General features: G+C 34.9%; 1 long non-coding RNA gene across 1 annotated transcript; it reads left to right on the top strand.

Moving 5' to 3' along the window:
- The first annotated feature begins 1,983 nt into the window (after window positions 1–1,983).
- Window positions 1,984–3,376, top strand: LOC127083254 (uncharacterized). The gene is made up of 2 exons (XR_007788354.1): window positions 1,984–2,070; window positions 2,938–3,376. It is a non-coding gene; the product is annotated as an uncharacterized LOC127083254 (long non-coding RNA).
- Window positions 3,377–5,297: the final 1,921 nt, after the last annotated feature.

Raw genomic sequence — 5,297 nt, 5'->3', positions numbered from 1 at the left:
TGGCGGTTGCACAAGACGGCAACAACAATGTCTTTCCCATTGCCTTTGCTCTTGTTGAAGGTGAAACGGCTGGTGGATGAGGTTTCTTTCTTCGACATCTCAGAACGCATGTGGCTCCACAAGCCAATCTCTGTTTGATTTCTGATAGACATGCTGCCATTGAGAGTGCCTACAACATCCATGACAACGGATGGCATGATCCTCCTTCTACACATGTCTACTGTATCAGACACATTTCACAAAACTTCATGCGTGCTATAAAAGATAAGAATCTTCGCAAGAAGGTGATGAATGTTGGGTATGCTTTAACTCAACAGTCATTTTAATATTATCGTGATGAAATCAGACTGTCTAATGAAGACGCAGGGAGATGGATAAATAACATACCAGTAGAGCAGTGGACAAGAGCAGTTGACAGAGGTTGTCGATGGGGCCACATGACAACAAACATTGTGGAATGCATGAACGAGGTTTTCAAAGGAATTCGAAATCTGCCGATAACCGCCTTGGTAAGATCAACCTATTATAGGTTGGCTTCTATGTTCGCAACCAGAGATGAAAGATGGAGTGCAGTGTTAATGTTCGGGCAAGTATTCAGTGAGTGTTGCATGAAGGTCATGAAAGAGGAGAGCATCAAAGCTAGCACACACGCTGTAACAGTCTTTGACCGTCATAGACAAAATTTCAACGTCCAGGAAACAATGGGCCACAACGAGGGGAGACCAAATTTAGCCTACGCTGTTAGACTAAACAGAAGTTGGTGCGATTGTGGAAAATTCCAAGCCTTCCGCATACCTTGCTCCAATGTCATAGCAGCATGCGCTTATACTCGTCAAGACACTTACAACCATTTATCTGATGTGTACAAGGCAAACACCATCATGAATATATATACTCAAAGCTTCTCAGTACTACCAATGGAGGATTACTGGCCTCCATATGAAGGTGATATTGTTTGGCACAATGACGAGATGCGTAGAAAGAAGAAAGGAAGGCCAAACATCACACGTATAAGAATAGAGATGGATTCCACATATAAAATGATAAAATTATGTAGTATCTGTCGTCAACCAGGACACAACAAGAACAACTGTCCCGATCGAGGAGCATCATCTAGGTCTTAAGCTTTTTGTAACATTGTATTTCTGTAACATTCAATCATTATATATCATTAAGTTCTTATTACAACGAGGTTCACAACAAACATCAGTACAAAACATCTGAAAACATTAATATTTCTAACTGATTACAACAATCAAATTGATGTCGTCTCGACCGAACATCATTTCCCTAGCATCCTTATCAGTCTTCATTCGCACCCAACCAAAGATACTGTCAAGTCTCTCAATACTTCTGATTTTTTTCCCTTCTTGTATTTTCCCATCTAACCAACGAAGCAACTCCTTCTTCAGTTGATCGAACGTGGTGATGTTCCAAAACAGCATCATCATTTGAGGTTTGTCTCTCGCATAAATCACCTTTCCGTATCGGCGACGAACACCAAACATAATAGCCAAATGATTATATGAGATGTGGAACAATTAGTCACACAACGCATCTATTTATAAGACAAAAAATACATTTTAGGTGGAGTCTCTAATTGAATTGGCGACTCCTCTTAAAACCTACACAGAGGCGCCAATTGGATTGGCCAATCCAATTGGCGCCTCCATTCGAGTTTTAAGAGGAGTCGCCAATTCAATTGGAGACTCCTCCTAAAAGTGAGGTATTCGGGGATTTTTTTTGAAATCAGAGGTATTTTGGGAGTTTCCTTAAAAAAGGATTATTTTTGTAAAAAAACCTTACATTTGATATACATTGTAATATATATATATATATATATATATATATATATATATATATATATATATATATATATATATATATATATATATATATATATATATATATATATATATATATATATATATATATATATATATATATATATATATTCTTTATTTATAGGCTAATAAGCTCAAACGACTCATCCATCCTTAAGATCTCTTCATGGCCACCCATAAAAAGAAGATTGGGGAGTGGGTTGATCATCGTTAAAAGATAACACATGTAAGTCAATAAAAAAATGTTTTTACGATTATTTTTTGGTATTATGAGAAAAAGTTGTGTTTATGTTCCTTAATGCTTTTATGTGCAAACTGAGATATTTCAATTACACTAATGAAACTACAAAATTAATCCATTAACTTTGTATGATCCCGTAAGTCTGATAGAAATAAGAGATTCACATCAAAATAAATAGTACCAATGTTTGATATATATATAAAACAAAGTTCAATCAAGCATTAGAGTCATTAAATTTAAAAAAGGGAAGTAGAAAAGGGAAGTGAAAGTCAACTAAATAAATAAATTAACATATTAAATTTCTAGGAATCACAGTATGCAAGAATATAGCATATTTATGTGATAATTTTCTGTTGTTCCATGTTGCTAGTTTATTTATAGCCTTTTCACTAGCAATACCTGTCATTGAATAACCAAAAGTTACTGCATTTTTTGTTTTAATAGAAAAATTGTGTGTAAGCTAGACTTGATGTTCATTTTAAATTCTAAAGGATAAACAACTAAATTACCTAAAAACTTACAGCATTCGAGTTTAAATGAGTCAATATATACAAGCAAAACAAAATTTGCAGTGATATTTGTTAGTCATGCTAACAAGCAACAATTAGTATGATGACTTGAACTATAAATGGATGACGAATAACAGAGAAAAATAATATCATCATTATAGTTCAGTACTTGCGACCACCAAATAGTGTACATTATAGACTCACTGTCATATTAGCTCTTATTGAGTTGTTATTTTTCAACAAAATCAAGACTGAACCACATAGTCTCTTTTGATGAAAAGCATAACTTCAGTTAGACTTGAATATATAAGATGTGCAGTGTCATACTTGACATATGTTGCAGATACACATTGCAACAAGGAACTCGAGAGCCCAGCCAATGAAACTGCTAGAGGTAACGTTGTTGATGCACGTGTAGAGGCTGCAACACCTAACGAACGGTCAAGGATGTTAGAAAAGAAGTTTTAAGAATTTTAAAGACAAATGGTGGCTATGATGGCGATTTCTTCTACTGCCCTTCTTAGTATCCATCCTTATTACGATGCTGAATTTGGCGATCACTCGATGATCAAAAACAAAGATGAGTGATGGATTTGATGGTTTGTTTTATATTTGATATATTTTGATGGTTATTGATTATAGACAATATTTTGATAGTTTATTTGAATACCTTGTTTGTTTTGATGGTTTATTTGAAGACTTGGTTTATTTTGATGGGTGTAGGTTTTCTAATATGAATCCATATTTTTATGGATTATATGAATAGATATGGATTACTTGAATTGTACTTGGAATAAATATTGTTCTAACCATAAATGTGGAATAAATATACGTCTATGTATGGAAATGTGAAAATATGTTTTAAAAGTAGGTTTTTAAACAGGTTCTTCAATATTCTAAAAACATATTTTCAAAAAAAATCCACTTAGCGTCGACCAAAATCAAAGCTAAATATTATGTGCTTTAGATAAATAGTGTCACCATAAAATAATTAGTGTAGGCTAAAGTCGAAGCTAAAGAATAAACATATCAGCAAGTTTGTGTCTTTCTAAGTCAATGTTATATAACTAATTAGCGTCATCATTTCTACCACGTCTTAGCTTCTAGCTAGCGTTTCATATAGCTGGCACTAATTAGCATTGACTACTTCAAAGAAGGAGGTGTCGACCACGACACAGATGCTAAGGTGACGCTAGTAACCCATTAGCGCCCGTTTTTGTCCTTGTATCGTCATCATTAGGCCAACTCTAAACACATTTTTCTTCCGGTACATGTTGAATTTTGACAGGGTATGACAGTCATCTTTGGAGTCATTATCAAAATCTTGATATGAGTAGTATGTTATGTCTTGTTTAAATGGGATACTGATTCTCATTAGACCAAATTGTTCTTCAAACTTCATAATTGGGTAAACAAACTTGTTGATTTCAACATTGAACACCTCATTCACTACTCCAAAGCCTTTGATTCTAATCATCTTTCTGGTCACATCCATTATAGATTTGTTGTGCGTATTTTCATCTAAGTTGATGTATTTACCAACTGTTGACACTATAAATGAGAAGAATGTTGGATCTCATGCATGCCTAGGTACACAGTGTATTCTCAACCATGTTACTATCTCCATGTCTAATTTCGTCAAACCATTTCTCCAACCAGTCTCTAGCATTAATTATAATTGCTTGTATGTTTCCTTCCTCTTGTTCTTCTAGTAGGCATAAATTTACTCTCAATGGTGTAACTTTGATTGTAAAATATCCTTGCATGTGAAACTCATTTTCTAGATTGTATGTCATTCCTGGTACGATGCCTCTCCCACATACATCTTGTTGAATCTTTTGATTTCATCCTCTTCCACATTGAATTTCAGATGGGCGAATCTAAGTTTCTACGGTCTCCATGTGGTTTATGCTTTTTTGGTTTTCTCATGAAGTATTGTTTGTATATATTTCCAATTAAGCCTCCAGTATTCACTGCTTGTGCATATGATCTGAATATGTCTCTTGTTGGGTTGGTTGCAATCCTTTTGTTGATATGCCCTCTGCTTGTCCCCTCATGATGTCTTGCTTCATTTGAGTAATTATATTGGCATCCTCTTTTTTCTTTTCTTTAATATTTTGGAGTGTTAACAAACACCTTCTTACTTCCGATGAAAATATTGTCTAATCTTGTTGCAAAAGAAAAACCATCCCCTACTTTTGAAAATCTTACGAACCCGAATATTTTGCCTCTTTTGTTCCTTTTTGGTGGAATTACCACCTCTTTAGTTCTACCATACTCTTGACATATATTGTACATTATTGAGAAATAAATCTGAGTTATATTGAGAAACAAGTGTGAGTTCGAAGTCTCACATTGCTTAGAAAAGTGGAGGTTGAGCACTTTATAAGTAAGAGGACCCATACACATAACACCTTAAGGTTTTTGGTGAATATGTGGTGTCTCTCTCACTTGTTTGGGTGAGTCTTTGACCTTTAGGTGAGTATTTGATCCAATGTGAATGTTTCCCCCTCATGATGACCCATCAGTGATATCAAAGCCTGATTCGAGTAAGGGACCAATTGTTTGTGTCAAAAGTCTTTCTGACATAGTGGTCAGACGATATGTTCTGTTGAAGTGACCATGACGAGATACGGGTGTCTCTCAACGGCGGTACAAGCATGTGAACGAAAGAGTTTCCACTTAAGGGGAGAGTAGTGGATG

The sequence above is a fragment of the Lathyrus oleraceus genome, chromosome 5 (assembly GCF_024323335.1).
Source record: "Lathyrus oleraceus cultivar Zhongwan6 chromosome 5, CAAS_Psat_ZW6_1.0, whole genome shotgun sequence".
Taxonomy (NCBI): Eukaryota; Viridiplantae; Streptophyta; class Magnoliopsida; order Fabales; family Fabaceae; genus Lathyrus; species Lathyrus oleraceus.
Note: the sequence above shows the minus strand (reverse complement) of the source record. Positions and strands in the feature narration are given on the sequence as shown.